Below are 20,954 nucleotides of genomic sequence, written 5' to 3'. Positions count from 1 at the left end.
CTGAACATCATCATTTCTTACGGGTGACTGCAAAATGAGGTCAATATATGCAATTCTCCTTACTAGCATGGGGTCAGTAACAAATTTAGAATAGAATCCATTGAACATGGATGATGATTTCATAAAGGCCTGAATTAACCAGACAAACTCCACAACACTGAAACTGATGAGTTGGATTTTAACGTTTGTGTATCAGTTATCATGAGACATAATTTAAGATATCCTGATTAATACACAACCATAGGCCTACAGGGCATAGCTTCCTTTACAATAAACAGCACTTAGTACACACAAATACCTAGCAACAATATAAAAAAAAAGTTCAGTTTACAGTTGGCCTAACTCAATAAAAATCCATATTTTTCAACAATGTATGAAAAGAGCAGGGTGCATAGGAGCATTGGGGGCTTCAGTTATGGATGGGGAGAAATTTTTTTTTTTTTGAGGCCTATTTGAACAATGACATTCGTGGCACTGGAGTTTTTGAAGATGACTAACAAAAATCGATTTGCAGAATCATCCATCCTCACAGTATGTAATTATGAGTTTCTGGCAGGAGGAAAGTACAGAATAAAATTTCTGGCATTGGCGTTTTTGAAGTCAAGAAACTGTGATCTTTCAATCGTTCCAAGTTTCCTCCATTCCTCTCTTTGCATGATTAACCATGAATTTTGGACCCCCTAAAAACCTTCTGTCTGGGGCAAAGTACAGGATAAAACTTCTGGCATGATTGTTTCTGAGGCCTAGCCCATACCACATCTATTAAAATTGGTTTCATCCATTCCTTACAATACATGATTCAAAGGGATTTTGGGGTCTTATTGCAGTCCCCAGGGCCTAAAAGTACAGGATACAACTAGCCGGAAGTCCATTACACTAAATCATACAGAAAGTCCTATCAGTTCAGATAATCAAACCTTTTTCCTCTCTTTGCATGATTAAAGTGCCTGTAGCTGCTAGACTATTATTCTCCTCTAGAAGTAGTTGAGAAGTTATCTGCTTCGCCTCTACAGGAGGACCAGTAGTAAGGTCCTATGTTGTTGTCATCTTGAAGCATGATACAATCTCGTACATAACAGTGTACCAAGGTGATCTGGCGCTTAGGGGAAAAAAAAAAAAAAGTTGGAGATCTAGAATGAATCCGTGGGGATCCAGCATGTGTGGTATATATCCATGAGAATCCTGCGTGAGGTGATCTAGTGTCCAAGTATGTCTAAGGTGTGTTGGTGTTGGCATACATAGAACTCACAAGTCTGTTTTTCCTAGGTCTTGCGAACAGGTTAGAGAGCGTGCATGCAGTTGACGTCTTCTGCGAAGGGAATCAAGGGCACTCCTAGAGTAGCACGGTCTCTTTCATGGGGAGAAAAACGGTAGGAGTCAGGTGCACACAATTCCTATCGATTGGAGCCCTTCTATCCTGACTGGTAGTGTGAAGAGACAAAGGTGAGGCAGAGGTGGAGGAGGAACTTGAAGTTCTTATCTTCAGGGTCATTCAGGCCAATGAAGACGCTTCCATGGGGAGGAAGTCACGGGAACTCCATGAAGAGAGCTGAACCAGGTAATATGTCCATGACAAGCATGTCTTTCTGAGAACTGGAAGATGGGGAAATAAAGGGCACTGCCCTTTTACTTCACACTTGACAGCAGTAAAAACTTTTTCCTATGGCTGTGCAAATCAATTTCTGAGGATAACCAACCTTGTTAGGAATACGTTGCCGTCATCATTACATGGCCACAGAAGCAAGGGATTAATCAGGAATACTGTTTAACAGAAACTGGTACACAGCTACAGTTATCAGGAAACAGCTGTAGCCAGCTTCTCTAAAAGCATACTCCTATCAAAGGACAAGGGTTTGTATCTGTGTAGGAACAAACTTCTGTCTTATCTACATACACGATGTTATGATTACCCTTTACAGATAACTATTGAGAACATTTCCTGTTGTCTAGCTCTCTCTGCATCTGGGAGAGGAGAAGCAAATATATTAGCACACTTTACACTCTACTATTAATCACAAGTATAGAATATATTAATGTAATGTTATACAAATATTAAAGACTGCCCTCGACTCTGTTTAAGAATTTCTTGATAGGTGACTCTATGGTTCCTCCAAGCCAGACTGATATTGAACTTGCCCTTTCTATACCTGTTTATCCTTATAATAAGATCTCTTTAATTCCGCTCAACCAATCTCTTCTTAAAATTAGCGGAAGATCAGTCCCCTCATCTGGCTGCTTTTTTTTCAATTTTCACAGAGATCATATCTTCAGTCACCTGAAAAAGAGAAGAAAGCAAATGTTTTTCCATTAAATTCTTTTATAATTTGAAAACGTGCATAATGTTTACCTACTATACTGTATGCTCTTAGAGAGCATTACTTTGATAACATATAGCTAATGAATACTAGGGAAAATTCATTTAAACAGGACAGTTAATGTGTATAGGTACTGGGTCTGTATGAAATAGAGAGAGTTTTTTCAACTATCATTAAGTCTGAGCCCTCAAGGAGTGAAGGACCTCCCCTAAAGCAGCTTTAGTTTCTGAATGTATATCTAGAGACTTATGAAAATCATGCTTAAATGTCTTCTGGACAATTTGTGATCATTACAACACAACGACATACACGATTCCATTGATTAGAGGTCAAGATAAACCATACATGGGCAATTTACGATCCATGAAGGATTATTATTTTATAAAAAAAAAAGTATATTATTTTATAAAAAAAAAGTATAAAAACAATTACAAAAGGATTATCCAAATCACAGCTAATATACCATGGGAACTTTAAGGCTAACCTCAGGCTATTAGAACCACTTAAAGCCACAACAGATGCAATATACTGTATAAGGCCTGATTGCAATAAAGTGTGGTAAACGATCTGACGTATGCAACATACACAGACGCAATCTAAGGGTATTTTCCATCTCGCCCTTATTCACCCATTTTTTCTTTCTTTGTGATAATTTGTATGTTTTAATCTAGCTATTAACAAATTTTTCTTGTCTTTTAATTCAAGGTAGAAAATTATCCTTTTATCATTAAAATGATGAGTTTTATAAAATATTCAATTTTTTGAATGTTGAGGATAAAAGGGAGGCAGATACAATTGCTGCTGCAGGTGTTGAGGTGCTGGTGATGGGAGATGAGAATGAGAGAGATTACAAGAGAGGAAGTGAGGAGAGCACTAGATGAAACGAGAGTAGGAAAAGCATCTGGTATGGATGGTGTGAGAGCCGAGATGTTGAAGGAAGGGGGTGTGACTGTACTTGAATGGTTGGTGAGATTGTTTAATATGTGTTTTGTGTTGTCAATGGTACCAGTAGATTGGGTTTGTGCATGTATTGTACCACTATATAAGGGTAGGGGAGATGTGCATGAGTGTTGTAATTCAAGGGGTATTAGTTTGTTGAGTGTAGGTTCTTTTAGTAGACTGTTCCTTGATGAAGAGGTACAAACTCCTTCTCATGTGAACATAAGGGTTAGTACCGGCAATGATGTTTGGAGCAGAGACGTGAGCAAGAAAGAAGACAGAAGAGAAGAAGATGGATGTGGCAGAGATGAGAATGTTGAGATGGATGTGTGGGGTGACAAGAAGAGATAAGATACGGAATGAGGTAATTAGGGGTACCATAGAAGTAAGAAAACTATAAGATAAGATCCAAGAAAGTAGACTGAGAAGAGATGAAGATTATATTGGGAGGAGAGTAATGGAAATGGAGGTACAGGGAACGAGAAGAGAGGGAGACCAAAGAGAAGGTGGGTGGACTGTATCAAGGATGACCTTCGATCAAAGGGATTAACTGGTGATGAGGTGTGGGACAGAGATAGATGGAGAAACTTGACCAGAAACATCGACCCCACATAGAAGTGGGAAAAGATGTAGACAAAGAAGAAGAAGTGTAGTTAGAAAAGTGTATGGTAGAGTACTGATTAATAGGATTAAGGATAAAACAGAGAATGCAGTCTTAGAAGTGCAGGGTAGTTTTAGAAGAGGTAGGGGATATATGAATCAGATTTTTACAGTTAGGCAGATATACGAGAAATATTTAGCAAAAGGTAAGGAGGTGTATGTTGCGTTTATGGATCTGGAGAAAGCATATGATAGAGTTGATAGGGAAGCAATGTGGAATGTGATGAGGTTATATGGAGTTGGTGGAAGGTTGTTGCAAGCAGTGAAAAGTTTCTACAAAGGTAGTAAAGCAGTGAAAAGTTTCTACAAAGGTAGTAAAGCAGTGAAAAGTTTCTACAAAGGTAGTAAAGCACGTGTTAGGATAGGAAATGAAGTTAGCAATTGGTTTCCAGTGGTAGTGGGGTTGAGACAGGGATGTGTGATGTCGCCGAGGTTGTTTGACTTGTATGTTGATGGAGTGGTGAGAGAGGTGAATGCTCGAGTGCTTGGACAAGAATTAAAACTGGTAGACGAGAATGACCATGAATGGGAGGTAAATCAGTTGTTGTTTGCAGATGATACTGTACTGGTTGTAGACGCGGAAGAGAAGCTTGGCCAATTAGTGACAGAATTTGGAAGGGTGTGTGAGAGTGAAGTTGAGAGTTAATGTGAGTAAGAGTAAGGTTATGAGATGCAAGAGAAGGGAGGGTGGTGCAAGGTTGAATGTCATGTTGAATGGAGAGTTACTTGCGGAGGTGGATCAATTTAAGTACTTGGGGTCTGTTGTTGCAGCAAATGGTGGAGTGGAAGCAAATGTACGTCAGTGAGTGAATGAAGGATGCAGTGTTGGGGGCAGTTAAGGGAGTGGTAAAAAATGACAAATTCATAGATGATTTGTATTTTTCCTAACGATACAAACCTAGCTATTTACATGGGGTGATTACTTCGGCGCAGCCGATGACTAGCCATAAAGTTTTAACGAGGGTTTCCTACCCCACCGCTAGTTAGCGGGGGGGGGGGGGGGGGGGTAGCTAGCTACCCCTCCCCCTCACACACACCGGAGAATACTCCACTTTACTTAGAGGTAGGACTTATCTTGGGGGACAGGGCTGGCGGGCACATAACTGTAAATAGCTAGGTTGGTATCGTTAGGAAAAATAAAAATTATCTACGAATTTGTCATTTGTTCCATAACTGAATACAAACCACGCTATTTACATGGGGTGACTTAACCCTTAGGAAGGGTGGTAAGTCCCGGCCATACTGGATTTGGCTTGCCCGGGGATTCCAAATTTGAGTGATCAAGTACTCGGACAATAGGGAATCCCTGCTCCTCGCTGGCGGTTGTGAAACTGCCGCGGCCTACATAAGGTGTGCGCGAAGGTAAAAAGTGACTTGTCCCAGGCAGTTGCCCTGGAGTCCCTCAGAAGGAAAACCAGGCTAGGACTCTCCCAATACCACCTCGTCAGGGTATGGGGACATGACAGTATTACACATAATACTAGGAACACAAGGAAGCATGGTCTACCAGCAGTGGTTTGAGGTCAGCTGTGCAGAGAACCCAGGATGCTGCTTTTCTCCGTGGGAGGAGAGGATGAAGAAAAGAATAAGGGCCAGACAGATCTTTTCATTCATGCAGACTAACACCAGGTAACAATGCCCTCAACCTTCTGCTACTTGTCCATCAAGGAGCTTGAGGTTTAGACCAGCTGTTGTGAAGCCACCACAGGGCCGATAGAAACGTATCAAGCCTCCTGTGGGTCATGTCTTGCAGGTAAGGGGCTGAGAAGAAGGGCTGAGACTTCAACATCCCCGCTTGCAGGACCTGCGTTACTGAAAGAAGCTCCATGAAAGGCAGGGACGTATCCAAGCCCCTGACATCATGGGCCCTAGGGCGATGCGACGGAGAAGGGTCAGGATCCAAGGCAGGGTGTAGCACCCTGCGAATCAAGGCCGAGATGGTACTCCTGGAGACCCTTCTCCCCGTCACCCAGGACCCACGAACGAGACTTGGACCTGGAGACGAATTGCAGCTGTTCTCTGAAGACACCAGCTTGGACCCTCTGCCGGCAAGGTAGGAGATGGTCTGAGTAATCTCTTACAGGGCGGAGACTCGAGCCCCGGAAGGAGTCAAAGCGGGTCCGGCACTCCCGGATTCTGAGTCTCGGCAACAAACCTCAGGGACGAACCTGAAGTTGTCTCCCCCTAACCCCCTGAATGGGCGAAGTCGTAAGAGAGACCAAGTGACTCGCTTGGCTGAAGATAGGCTAGCAGGAACACTGTCTACCCAGAAAGAAGGTGATCTGGGGACTACGTAGTGGTTCGTCAGGAGGGTGTCTCTTAAGAGACTCGAGGACTCGAACCACGTTCCAAGGAGGAGGTCTCACCTTTGACTGAGGGTAGGAGAGGACAAGACCTCGCATGCGAGGGAAGAGTTCCAGCGGGGAGAAATGTTAGTCCCTAGAGCCAGGAGGCAGGACTCACGGCTGAAGGATAGCCCGTCACAGTCGAAACTGAAAAGGCACATTTATCCCGCAATCCCACTAGGGGCTCCGCCATTGCTGGAGGCGGCATCGTGTGGAGGGATGCCCTCTCCCAGACACCGACCACAGAAACTCGCCCTATCGCCTGGGAGACTGCTGCGGAAAACTTACGCAGGTGTCCAGGCCTCCTTTTCGCCACTTGTTGCGAAAGTCCTCTCTCTTCGAGGAGAAGCTGGACAGACTCCCGGAGGGAAGAGGAGCAAGCCACGGGGGCGACACATCGATGGTGTCCTACCGTTGCTGGAAGGTCTCCTACCAGAGGGCCTTGGGATCCGTGAACGGAAGCAGTACAGCGGGAGCTTGCAGCTCAGTGCTGTAGCGAACCGCCCCACCGAGGCAGGACTCACAGGCTACTTGAGGATCCAAAGACCACTCGGAATGTGGTGTCCGTGACACAATGCTCAGACTGTAGGCGAGCACATTCCTTTGCCTGGAATCAAGCGAGCCATCAAGAAGACCGAGGGGGACTCGGACCATCCCGGTATCTCTACCGCAGGATGGGATGGTCGTACCAAAAGTACCTCCTTGTCTGGGCCAGAAAATGCTCACTGTGGTGTTGTTGACCCTCATAGCCACAGAGTAGTCCGCCAGGCTAGGTGGAGCTACTGGAGAACCCGAAACACGGTTTCCGCCTCTAGTAGGCCTAGAGAAGATTCTTCCAGATTCTGACCCCCGGCCTGAGGACCCGTGGGTCAGAACGAGGGACCCCCCCTCTCTTTGACGCGTCCGAAAACTGCATCAAGTAGGGGGAAGGACGAGAAGGGCCACTCCCTCTTATAGGCCCTTGACATCTTCCCACCCCTGCGGGTTCGTCTGAACCAGAGTCCCCTAGGGATTTCCGCGTCTGGGGAGACGACTCCCTCGTGCCCTAAGTCGCCACTGGAGAGAACTCAACCTGGGGCGACTGTGAAAACCAGACGGGCCAGAGAGGAAAGACGTAACAACCTTAGGTTGGAGGGTCTTACCGTGAGAGGAAAGGTCTCACGACATTCCTCTGCCTCGGTACCATGACGTCTGAAGGAAAGACTACGGGAGATAGGAGCCTAAGACCAGGCTCGGTATACCAGACTCTGAGAGGGCTGCGGGGAGGACTCCTCGAGGACCACCATGACTTTTAAGGCTTGGTAAAGTCCGAGGAGCTTGTCCCGATGACGAAGAAGGGAAGCCTTCGAGTCTACCAGGATCGGCTAGCCACCCAGGAAGTATCGGAGAACTGTTGAGGTGCCGTGGAAAGGCCGAAGCACAGCCCTTGAACTGATATGCCCGCCTTCCGGGCGGACTCCAAAGTACTTCCTTGAAGATGGGTGAACCAGGACCGGGCGTACGAGTCCTACCGGACCAGTGTACCCATGAAGACTTGTGGTCTCACCGCAAAGCTGACCGTGTCTGCTGTTGCTATGCTGAACGGAGATTGTTTGACAATCCTGTCCAGAGTTGAGGAGGGAAGGAGACGAGCTCGGATAGCTGGCCCTCGGTCTAGTCTCTGACGCTCTCCATTCCCTGAGACCAGGGCAAGCTGCACTGGCGTAAGGGAGTCCTTGGGTGGGTAGAACTCAGTCCAGGATCGAATCCTTCCCTTACCGAAGAGGGATCTCTGAATCAGGGATCCCCTTGAGGTTTCACCTGAGGGTCAGAACCTGCCAGAACGCAAGTTCCGACCCCTGGAGCTCCTCCTCCTGATGGACTGGCAGCAAGGTCTCCCGTCCCCAGAAGCTCTTCCTGGGGAGACTCGTAGACATGCCCAAAGGGTCCAACTGGATCCTGCCGGATCCTTGCGGAAGACAGGGCCTTAGGATCCCTCCTAGGAGGGAAACAGGACCCTAGCGATAAAGGATATAAGGCTTCGCCGGAGAGGGCGCTGCTCTGCGCTGCGGGGAAGGGAAACGCGGAGGTGGCCTGACCGTCATAAGCCCTGATGTAACCAGGGCACGGTCGTGTCAGAGAACGGTGCGCCGATCACGCTAACGATCGCGCGAAAAGCACAGATCTGGGAGCGCGTGAATAAGACATGCATAGCAGAATAAACGCGCTCACGTGCACGCGTACCCGCGTGAGTGTGGGCGTCTCGGCGACCACGTGAACGATCCCCGCGTCTCCGTGTGTAAGAAGATCGGTGGTGCTTGTGCGTGAAAGATCGAGGACGAGGGACACCATCCCACGCGCGAATCGATCTCGGCGAAAAAGATCGCCGGCGCTAGCGCCCTTGGCGAGTGCATGTGGGAAACTATCCCATGCGCGGAAGAATAACGCTGACGATCTTCGGTGCTTACGCGAGTACGAAGATCGTCGGCACCTAAGTAAGACGATCGCGCAAGCCCGGACGATCTTCGACGCTCACGCGTAAGCAAAGATTGTCGGAGTTTGCGCGCGAGAGAAGATAGTCGGCGATCACGAGCGGGAACCTCGGTGCCCGCGCGCGCGAACGATCTACGATGATCGCGAGCGGGAAACCGCACACGGACGAACCGTGCGATGATTGCGTGAACCTCAATGGTCGCGCGCGGGAAACCATCCCGCGGACGGAACGACCTTCGGTGTTCACGCGTACTGATAAGACCGTTGGAGCTCGCGCGCCTAGCGCCTAATCCAAAGATCGGCGGTGAATGGCCGTTGACCATCACGTGCGGAGAACCGCGCGCGGGAAACTATCCTGCGCACAGAACAATCATCGGAGCTTAAGTGTACTAAGAAGATCGTCAGCGCGTCCTCTTAGCGCCGGATTCGAAGATCACCGGCTAACAACCGTCGAGGCTAACGACTGTTGCCGGATTGACGATCACCAGCGGAAGGGCCTTGAAGGTCGCGCGCGGGAAACTACCCTGCGCGCGGGCGATTATCAACGCTTACGCGTTAGCGAGAACAGCGCATTAGCAGGAACAGAAGATCGTTGGCTAACGATCGTCGACGATCGCGCGCGGGAACCCATCCCATGCGCGGGCGATCATTAACGCTTACGCGCTAGCGCAACCAGAAGATCGTCGGCTAGACCGTCGACGAACGTGAGATCACACGTGAGATACCATCCCACGCGCGGGCGATTATTAACGCTTACGCGTTAGCGTGCGTCCGAAGATCGTCGGCTAACGATCCTCGACGATCGCGAAACCGCGCGCAGGAAACCATCCCGCGCGTGGGCGATCTATAGCATTTAAGCGATCCGCAACATTTGAGCGCGTAACGGGAGATCGTTGGCTAACGATCCTAGACGATCGCAAGATCGCGCGGGAAACCATCCCGTGCGCAGGCGATTATCAACGCTTACACGTTGACGCGCATCAGAAAATCGTCGGCTAACGACCCTCGCCGATGGCGCGATCCTAGACGATCGCAAGATCGCGCGCGGGCGACCTACAGCATTTACGCGTTGGCGCGTAACAGAAGGTCGTCGCCCAGCGATCCTAGATGACCGCGAGATTGCGCGCGAGAAACCATCCCGCGTGCGGGCGATCATCAACGCTCACGCGTTGGCGCGTAACAGAAGGTCGTCGCCCAGCGATCCTAGATGATCGCAAGATCGCGCGCGGGCGATCATCAATGCTTACGCGTTGGAGCGCATCAGAAGATCGTCGGCTAACAATCCTCGACGATCGCGGGATCGCGAGCGGAAAATAATCCTGCAAGCGAGTGCGTCAACGATCGCGCGTGGGAAACCATCCCACGCGTGGGCGATCGTCAAACGCTTACGCATTAGCGCAAGCAGAAGATCGTCGGCTAACTGTCGACGATCGCGAGATTGCGCGCGGGAAACCATTCCGCGCGCGGGCAACCATCAACGCTTACGCGTCAGCGCTCATCAGAAAATTGTCGGCTAACTGGTAGATCAGGAACTGGGATGCGTCCCTAAAAGGGAGGGCAGCCCCTGAAAAAGACGCGAAGGTCTACTTCAGTGCCGACGAACAGCTGAGGGACTGCTAACTACTCCGAGGAGTGGTCTCTGTGAGGTACCTTTCCCGCGAACGGGAGAGGTATCCTTCGTAGAAGAGACTCAGAGACACCGTAGGCTGAAACGCTGGAGAGTGCCAGTGCGCTAACTCAGGAACCCCAACGATATGCGCAAAATGCGCAGGAAACGTAGCAGCCTAACAGAATACTGGAACAGGGTGTCTCTGAGGGCAGACTCATGAACAGCAGGAACAGCAGTCAAGCGCAAGCTCGTAAGGGAACGTTGGCGCGCAGGTAATACCTGGCACTTAAGGGACTTACTCAAGGTGTGAGAAAGTCTCTCCTGCCCCGAAGGGAGGAGCCCATTAAATAACGGGGCGTGGGCACCCAAGGCGCGTCTGCAATCAGGAATGGATACAGCAGGCAACAGGTACACTGAGGAGTAGTTGCAAGACCCCGAAGGGTCAATGCAACGAGAAAACGAAGTTTCTCCGTCACTAAACACCGAAGTGTAGAAGTGACTAAAGTTACGAGAGCCCGAGGGAACTGCGTAACTAAGGCCCGAGAACCCGAAGGGTCAGGGGAAAAAGGGAAACCGAAGTTTCCCCGTCACTAAACACCGAAGTGTTAGTGACTGAACAGCAAGCTGTTGTTGACAGGAACAATCCTCCGAAGAGGAGTCTCTATGAGTGGCCTCTCTCGCGAACGAGAGAGGTGAGCACTTCGTAGAAGAGACTGGCGATGGAGCCCCGAAAGGCCCTGAGATCAGCAGACGTAACAGGAACAATCCTTCGAAGAGGAGTCTCTGTGAGTGTCCTCTCACGCGAACGGGAGGGGACACTTCATAGAAGAGACAAAAGGAGCAATCCTCCGAAGAGGAGCCCTTAGAGAGGCCTCCCTCGCGAACGAGAGGGGGCCAGACTGATCCTGCAGCTGCTCAGCCCCTTGAGCGTAGCCACAGAAGCGACCGCTCAGCCCCAAGAGCATAGTCGCTAGTACCATGGTCTAGCCTTGCAACCGCTCAGCCCCTTGAACGAGTCACAAGGGCGGCTGCTCAGCCCCCAGAGCATAACCGCCTAAAGACCAAGGAAGTAACAAGGGAAGTTAACTAACTACCCTGGAGGCGAACCTCCTTATCGTTCTAGGATGCAATGAAGAGCTGGCAGTAGTCAAGGGGGAACTTCTAAGAGAAGAGAAAACCCCCGACGAACGCCATGCGAGACGGCGGCAAAGCCGACTCCCCAGGATAAAAGGACAGCTCTGCTTCGAAGGCACAATAGGCACGAGGAAACAGCATCCCAAACTGGAAAATAAAACAAATAATTATTTAACAGAAATTCCCCCGGGTGAAACTCCGAAGAGAAACCCCGAGGGAAAAAACATAAGAATGAAAGAAGGTATGAGCCCCTCCCCCCCCCACCCGGCATGCCCGGGTGAGGGGGGAGGACGACGTTAACAAACAGAAATATAACATAATAATTACGCAACTGACTTTGATTGTTCCAAGGATCACCGACCCCCGAAGGGACGTGAGCCCTGAGCTGAAAAGTTAAAACACAATTATATTCATAAAAATAATTGAGACAAATAAAACGAAATAGCGACTCAGACTGAGAAGCTATCGTAGGCGTAGTACGGAGTAAGAGGTGAACGACCTCAAGAGAAGGCCGGACTCCACGAAAGGCAACCATGGTGGCCTAGAAGTGCAAGGCCGAGATCACAGAGCCTAAGCTGGCGGACTCCGGCAGACGTACACAATACACACCGCACAACACCGAAAGCAAAGGAAACTTACATTTTTTATACACAAAAATATATATAAACATCAGAAATGTTTAAATATATCCAGTATAAGAAAAGGTAAGTTAAAAGACAAACAATAATGGCCGTCAAGAGAGCATAGGAGCGGAAACCTCCGATCACTATGCGAGCCAAAAGTAAAGTGGAGTATTCTCCGGTGTGTGTGAGGGGGAGGGGTAGCTAGCTACCCCTCCCTACCCCCCCCGCTAACTAGCGGTGGGGTAGGAAACCCTCGTTAAAACTTTATGCCTCGCCATCGGCTGCGCCGAAGTAATCACCCCATGTAAATAGCTAGGTTTGTATTCAGTTATGGAACAAATAGAGGGTTAGGCATGAATGTAAAGAGAGTTCTGTATGAGAAAGTGATTGTACCAACTGTGATGTATGGATCGGAGTCGTGGGGAAAGAAAGTGATTGAGAGACAGAAATTGAATGTGTTTGAGATGAAGTGTCTAAGGAGTATGGCTGGTGTATCTCGAGTAGATAGGGTTAGGAACGAAGTGGTGAGAGTGAGAATGGGTGTAAGAAATGAGTTAGCAGCTACAGTGGATATGACTGTGTTGAGGTAGTTTGGCCATGTTGAGAGAATGAAAATGGCTGTCTGCTAAAGAAGGTGATGAATGCAAGAGTTGATGAGAGAAGTACAAGAGGAAGGCCAAGGTTTGGGTGGATGGATGGAGTGAAGAAAGCTCTGGGTGATAGGAGGATAGATGTGAGAGAGGCAAGAGAGCGTGCTAGAAATAGGAATGAATGGCGAGCGATTGTGACGCAGTTCTGGTAGGCCATGCTGCTTCCTCCGGTGCCTTGGATGATCCGGAGGTAGCAGCAGTAGGAGATTCAGCGTTATGAAGCTTCATCTGTGGTGGATAACAGGGGAGGGTGGGTTGTGGCAATCTAGCAGTACCAGCCAAACTCAGTTGAGTCCCTTGTCAGGCTGGGAGGAACGTAGAGAGGAAAGGTCCCCTTTTTTGTTTCATTTGTTTGATGTCGGCTACCCCCCAAAATTGGGGGAAGTACCTTGTATATGTATGTATGTATTCTTTACAGACTCTCCTCTGTTCTCATACACCTGACAACACTGTGATTATCAAACAATTCTTCTTCACCCAAGAGGGTTAACTACTACACTGTAATTGTTCGGTGGCCACTTTCCTCTTGGTAAGGGTAGAAAAGACTCTTTAGCTCTTCTAGGAGAAGGACACTCCAAAATCAAACCATTGTTCTCTAGTCTTGGGTAGTGCCATAGCCTCTGTACCATGGTCTTCCACTCTCTTGGGTTAGAGTTCTCTTGCTTGAGGGTACATTTGGGCACACTATTCTATTTTATTTCTCCTCTTCTTGTTTTGTTAAAATTTTTATAATTGTATTTAGGAAACATGTATTTCAAAGTTATTACTGTTTTTGATATATCTTATTTTTCCTTTCGCCACTGGGCTATCTTTCCCTGTTGGAGCTCCTGGGCTTATAGCATCCTGCTTTTTCAACTAGGGTTGTTGCTTAGTAAGTAATAATAATAATATATGGTCAGTCTCTAGAGAACTGTCCTGTTCGATAGGGCAATGACCCTTGCATCTGCCATTCATGAGCGGCCCTTAAACCTTGAAAGGAAAAGTGTTAAAATAATGTTATGATCTAAGGACTGATATTAATTAGCACAGAATTCATTCATTGACTTAAAGATTTCAGGTCACAAGGAAATAATCTTTGTATTTTTCTCTTTAAGATTTGAAATCAGTGTTGACCAGGTCACTTAAGAAATGCAGATGGAATTGTTTGAGTTCAAAGGGAATAAAGATTTAAACTGGCATTTGGGAGCTTATTCATTACTGAAGTTTAAAAATAAAAACATATCTAAAGAGGGCTTTCCACTTATCGTTGATTTTGCAAGAAAGAAGACATCTCTCTTTTTAGGTACTTGTAAATGTAAGCATCTGTTTATGAAAATGAAAAGTGACATTTGGAAGAGTTCTTTACATGGGTGAATATTCCTGCTTGCACTGCTATCTTCTCCCATGTAAAGAACGAGGGTTTATATTAGAGTTGGAAAAAACAAAAAACCATAAACAAGACCAAGAATGACGGACTATCATCTTGAATATAACCCCGAGAGTGGCCACCTTCAGCATATCCTCAAACATTGATATGCTTGTGAAGAAATGCCCTTTCAAGTTTCCCACTTGAATGATTTCATATAAATTAATACACTATGCGATTCAATAAAATTGTTTACATTCTTACCAATGATTTTTCATTACCCTTTTCTTATACAGTATAAAGTGTTGATAAGTTAATAAATAAGAATTAGTATTTGAATATATCTATAGCTTTCTAGACTATACAGTACAGTATATGAAAGACTAAGTAGGTATGCAGTCTATAATTAGGGCTCCGGCAGGCTGAAAAACTTAATCTGGCCCTTACAATAACAAAGGTTGATCATGTGTACGATAAAAATTTTAACTTGCAACCTTTAAGAACTATTAATAGAAATATCCGTTCAGTTTCACATATACTGCACAGTATCTTCATTATCATTATAATTCTATACTTTTAGGATACATGGTTAAAAGAATAAATATATTTGCACCTACCTACTTTCGTGGAGAGAAGACTACGTAGGCTTGATTTCAACCTCTGTTCTATTCCTGAAAGTATATAAAGTTCATTAATATATTTTCACTCCTGTCTTGTCTTAAATCTTTGTATTTTCATAAAAATTTTTACATCGCTAATCACTTGTTTTTCTCCCTTTTAGAAAAACCAAGAAATATATCAACAAAATTCAATTAACTTTTATGTTAAAAATGTATAGCCAAATTTAATAACTTATGTGGCAAAGTTAAAAGCATGAATCTTGAAGTTCCGCAGAAACCGGAACTAGAAGTGTACCCTATCTAAATGACACAGAAGTTAGTACTATCTACATAGGAATAAACTGAACTTTCAACATAATTGTGGTATCAGATTATTAAACCAGACCTTATGCATAAATATGTTATTTTTATTAATAAAATAAATTTTTGAATATACTTACCCGATAATCATGTAGCTGTCAACTCCGTTGCCCGACAGAATTCTATGGAGGGATACGCCAGCTATCACAATACTAGAAGGGGGTGTACTTACCAGCGCCACCTGTGGCCAGGTACTCAATCATTTGTTGTTGACACCTCCTCAATTATTCCTCGGTCCACTGGTTCTCTCTGGGGAGGAAAGGGAGGGTCGATTAAATCATGATTATCGGGTAAGTATATTCAAAAATTTATTTTATTAATAAAAATAACATTTTTCAATATTAAACTTACCCGATAATCATGTAGCTGATTCACACCCAGGGAGGTGGGTGAAAACCAGTGTACATGATTAAAGGATAGCTAAGTATCCCAAATTTCATATAACAGTTATCTCAAATAACAATGAAATAATAAGTACCTGGTAAGGAAGTCGAATAGAACCGTTACTCTGCCTTTTATTTAAAGTTCGTCTTCCTTACTGAGCGCAGCGTTCCTCTTGGAGGCTGAATCAACCCAAAGGTGCCAAAGTACAAGGGGTTGCAACCCTACTAAAGGACCTCTACCAAACCTTTAACCCAGGCGCTTCTCAAGAATGAATAGACCACCCGCCAAATCCAAGGATGCGGAAGGCTTCTTAGCCTACCGTAACAACCATAAAAACAACAATAAAAGTATTCAAGAGAAAGGTTAAAAAGGTTATGGGATTAAGGGAATGTAGTGGCTGAGCCCTCACCTACTACTGCACTCGCTGCTACGAATGGTCCCAGGGTGTAGCAGTTCTCGTAAAGAGACTGGACATCTTTCAGATAAAATTATGCAAACACTGACTTGCTCCTCCAATAGGTTGCATCCATAATGCTCTGCAGAGAACGGTTTTTATTAAAGGCCAACGAAGTAGCTACAGCTCTTACTTCGTGGGTCCTTACCTTCAGCAATGCAAGGTCTTCCTCCTTTAAGTGAGAATGTGCTTCTCTGATCAGAAGCCTTATATAGTACGAAAGCCCATTCTTGGACATGGGTCTCGAGGGTTTCTTGATGGCACACCATAAGGCTTCTGACTGTCCTCGAATAGGTTTAGACCTCTTCAGATAATATTTGAGAGCTCTGACAGGGCAAAGAACTCTCTCTAGTTCGTTACCTACCATGTTGGAGAGGCTAGGTATTTCGAACGATCTAGGCCAAGGACGTGAAGGAAGCTCGTTCTTTGCTAGGAATCCAAGCTGAAAAGAACATGTAGCTGATTCGGTTGTGAAACCAATGTTCTTGCTGAAGGCATGAACCTCACTGACTCTCTTAGCTGTTGCAAGGCAAACGAGAAAAGCAGTCTTGAGGGTAAGATCCTTGAAGGAAGCTGACTGGAGAGGTTCGAACCTAGATGTCATAAGGAACCTTAAGACTACGTCTAGATTCCAGCCTGGAGTGGAAAGACGACGTTCTTTAGACGTCTCAAAAGACTTGAGAATGTCTTGAAGGTCCTTGTTGGAAGACAGGTCCAAACCCCTGTGGCGGAGGACTGAGGCCAACATGCTCCTATACCCTTTAATCGTAGGTGTTGAAAGGGATCTCTCATTCCTAAGATGAAGAAGGAAGTCAGCTATTTGGATCACAGAGGTATTGGTAGAGGATATTGAATTGGCTCTACACCAGCTTCGGAAGACCTCCCACTTAGATTGGTAGACTCTACGAGTGGAAATTCTTCTAGCTCTGGCAATCGCACTGGCTGCCTCCTTCGAAAAGCCTCTAGCTCTAGCGAATCTTTCGACAGTCTGAAGGCAGTCAGTCGAAGAGCGTGGAGGTTTGGGTGCAACCTGTCTATGTGTGGTTGACGTAGAAGGTCCACTCTTAGAGGTAGAGTCCTGGGGAAGTCGACTAGCCATTGAAGTACCTCTGTGTACCATTCTCTTGCAGGCCAAAGGGGAGCAACCAGCGTCAGCCGTGTCCCTTCGTGCGAGACGAATTTCTGCAGAACTTTGTTTATAATCTTGAACGGAGGGAATGCGTACAGGTCGAGATGGGACCAGTTCAGAAGAAAAGCATCCACATGAACCGCTGCAGGGTCTGGAACAGGGGAACAATAAAGCGGAAGTCTCTTGGTGATGGAGGTGGCAAACAGATCTATGGTAGGTTGACCCCACAAGGTCCAAAGTCTGTTGCACACACTCTTGTGGAGGGTCCATTCCGTGGGAATGACCTGATTCCTTCTGCTGAGGCGATCCGCTGAAACATTCATATCGCCCTGGATGAACCTCGTGACCAGTGTGAGGTTTAGACCTCTTGACCAAATGAGGAGGTCCCTTGCGATCTCGTAAAGGCTCCTCGAATGGGTCCCTCCTTGCTTGGAGATGTAAGCCAAGGCTGTGGTGTTGTCTGAATTCACCTCCACCACTTTGCCTAGCAGGAGGGACTTGAAGTTCAACAGGGCAAGATGAACTGCTAACAGTTCCTTGCAGTTGATGTGGAGTAATCCTTGTTCCTTGTTCCATACTCCTGAGCATTCCCGTCCGTCCAAGGTCGCACCCCAGCCCGAGTCCGATGCATCCGAGAAGAGATGAAGATGGGGGGTCTGGATGGCCAATGATAGACCCTCCTTGAGAAGGAGATTGTGCTTCCACCACCGGAGAGTGGTCTTCATCTCTTGGTTGATAGGGATAGAGACTGCTTCTAGAGTCGAGCCCTTGTCCCAATGAGCTGCAAGATGGAATTGAAGAGGGCGGAGGTGGAGTCTCCCTAGCTCGACAAACAGGGCCAGAGATGAGAGGGTCCCTGTGAGACTCATCCACTGTCTCACTGAGCAATTGCTCCTCTTCAGCATGCTCATGATGCACTCTAGGGCTTGGTTTATCCTGGGGGCCGATGGAAAAGCCCGAAAATCCCGACTCTGAATCTCCATTCCCAGGTACACAATGGATTGGGAGGGAATGAGTTGAGATTTCTCTATATTGACTAATAGACCTAGGTCTCTGATTAGATCTAAAGTCCAAGAGAGGTTCTCCAGACAACGACGACTCGTGGAGGCTCTCAACAGCCAGTCGTCTAGGTAGAGGGAGGCTCTGATGTTCGATAAGTGCAGGAATTTCGCTACATTCCTCATCAGATGAGTAAAGACCATAGGAGCTGTGCTTAGGCCAAAACACAGGGCTTGGAACTGATAGACAACCTTTCCGAAAACGAATCTCAGGAAAGGTTGGGAGTCTGGATGAATGGGAACGTGAAAGTATGCATCTTTCAAGTCCAACGAGACCATCCAGTCCTCCTGTCTGACCGCTGCTAAGACCGACTTGGTCGTCTCCATTGTGAACGTCTGCTTGGTGACATACTCGTTGAGAGAGCTGACGTCCAGCACCGGTCTCCAACCTCCTGTCTTTTTGGCTACAAGAAAGAGACGGTTGTAGAAGCCCGGGGATTGATGGTCCCGGACTATAACCACTGCCTTCTTCTGCACAAGTAGCGACACCTCCTGTTGCAATGCTAGCCTCTTGTCCTCTTCTTTGTAGTTGGGAGAGAGGTTGATGGGCGATGTGGTCAGAGGCGGTTTGAGGCAGAATGGAATCCTGTAACCGTACCTCAGCCAACTGACAGACTGTGCGTCTGCACCTCTCTTCTCCCAGGCTTGCCAGAAGATCTTGAGTCTGGCTCCTACTGTTGTCTGGAGAATCTGAGAGTCAGTGCTTTCCCTTAGATGTCCTGGGTCCTTTCCTAGACTTGCCCCTGTGAGAGTCTGGACGGGAGCTTCCTCGGCTGGGGGCTCTACCACGAAAGGGCGGTATGAACCTAGTGGCCGGGGTATCAGCCACTGGGGAGCGATAAGTCTTGGGGACAGAGGTGGTAACCTTAGACTTACGAGCCGATGAGGCTACAAGATCGTGCGTGTCCTTCTGTATCAGGGCAGCCGACAAGTCCTTAACTAGCTCCTCGGGAAAGAGGAACTTTGAGAGTGGAGCAAAAAGGAGCTGTGACCGCTGGCACGGTGTAATGCTGGCTGAGAGGAAGGTACACAGTTGTTCCCTTTTCTTCAACACCCCTGATACAAATAACGACGCTAGCTCACCCGATCCATCCCTGATAGCCTTATCCATGCAGGACATAATTAGCATGGCAGAGTCTTTGTCCGCAGGAGATGTTTTCTTGCTGAGGGCTCCCAGGCACCAGTCGAGAAAGTTGAACATTTCGAAAGCTCTGAACAACCCTTTCAGAAGATGATCCAGGTCTGAGAAGGTCCAACAAACCTTCGAGCGTCTCATCGCAGTCCTCCTAGGCGAGTCCACCAGACTTGAGAAGTCAGCCTGGGCAGAGGCAGGTACTCCCAAGCCTGGTGCTTCCCCTGTGGCATACCAAACGCAACCTTTCGAAGCGAGCTTCGTTGGAGGGAACATGAAGGAAGTCTTGCCCAGGTGTTGTTTAGACTGAAGCCACTCCCCTAAGATCCTTAAAGCCCTCTTGGAGGATCTAGCTAGGACAAGCTTAGTATAGTTCGACTTAGCTTGTTGTACGCCTAGCGAAAACTCAGATGGAGGAGAGCGGGGAACAGCAGAGACGAAGTGGTCAGGGTAAAGCTCCCTGAGTAGAGCCAAGACCTTTTGAAAATCAACAGACAATGGAGAAAGCTTAGACTCCTCCACGTCTGATGAGGGATCAAGGTGTGCCTCCTCATCATCCGACACTTCATCAGCAGAGGGTAGCGAAGCAATAGGACCAGAATGCTGAACCGCAGAGTCAGAACGGGTAGGAACAATAACAGAGGTTTCCTCATCTTGAGGGAAAACCTGAGGCTCAGACTGCAAAGGCTGAACAACAGACGGAGCAGAAGGCAGGCGCATGGGTGAAGGAGGTTGACTCCTAGCAAGAGTTGAACCCAAGGATTGCACAAGCTGAGCGGAGGACGGAGGCGGAGTAGTCCGTTCCTGTTCCTGTGAGATGAGTGGAGCATGAGAAGGTTGAGGCTGCGCAGAACAAGGTAAAGTTCTCGCAAGCTGAGGCTCCTGAGGCGCAAGTCCATGGTGTAGAGGAGCTTGCCTAGATGAGGGTTGAGCTCGCTGCAGCGATGGTTGAGCAGACAGACTCACGGAGGGGAGAGGTTGTTGTACCCCAACCGAGAGTTGCACCACTGGTGGAGCAGCAAGGGGAGGAGGAGGAAGAGTGGAATAACTCTCCTGATCCCAAAGCAAGGGTTGCCTTAAAGAAGGCTGAGGCTGAACAACACTGTGAACAGCAAACTCCGAAAGTGGCTCAACATCGTACGCCTGGCAGATGGTGCTGCGACCAGGCGGAGCAGGTGCAGGCTGGGCGAGCACAGGCGGAGCAGGTGCAGGCTGGGCGAGCACAGGCGGAGCGAGAACAGGTGGAGGGAGTGTAGGCGGAGGAGGAGGTGCAACACTCTCAGCCCGACACTCACGCATCAAGTCCGAAAGCTGAGCTTGCATGGACTGAAGCAGGGTCCACTTGGGGTCGGCAGAAACGATAACAGACTGAGGTAAAGTCACAGTCGGGGTCTGTATAGGCAGAACCTTACTCCTCTTGGGCGGAGTACAGTCGACCGATGACTGAGGCGAGTCGGAGCTGAGCCAATGACTACAACCTGACTGAGCACTCGCTGACTGAACTCTACGTTTAAGCGGTCTCGAGACCTGAGACCAACGTTTCTTCCCTGCATGAAGATCAGCGGACGAGAAGACGGGCTCAATCGTCTGCAGGTGGGAGTGACGGTCTAAGGAAGACACGCCCGCAACCACCGAGGATAATTCTGTGCGCCTAACAAGGCCTGTCGAACCCTTAAGCCCTTCGACATTGCTTCTCCCCTGGGCATGGGAGCTTGCAAGAGGTCC

The 20,954-nt window shown here is 47.6% G+C and overlaps 1 protein-coding gene across 1 annotated transcript in view; it reads right to left on the bottom strand.

Annotated features, from left to right (window-relative positions):
- Positions 1-1,989: 1,989 nt before the first annotated feature.
- LOC137624276 (titin homolog) overlaps positions 1,990-20,954 on the bottom strand; it is a 28,294-nt gene continuing 9,329 nt past the window's right edge. Inside the window, exons 3-4 of the mRNA XM_068354818.1 lie at positions 14,710-14,763; positions 1,990-2,275 (exon numbers count right to left, since the gene is read on the bottom strand). The gene's annotated coding sequence lies outside the window, so the exon portion shown is untranslated. The remainder of the gene's footprint in view (positions 2,276-14,709; positions 14,764-20,954) is intronic.

The sequence above is a fragment of the Palaemon carinicauda genome, chromosome 31 (genome assembly GCF_036898095.1).
Source record: "Palaemon carinicauda isolate YSFRI2023 chromosome 31, ASM3689809v2, whole genome shotgun sequence".
Classification (NCBI taxonomy): Eukaryota; Metazoa; Arthropoda; class Malacostraca; order Decapoda; family Palaemonidae; genus Palaemon; species Palaemon carinicauda.
Note: the sequence above shows the minus strand (reverse complement) of the source record. Positions and strands in the feature narration are given on the sequence as shown.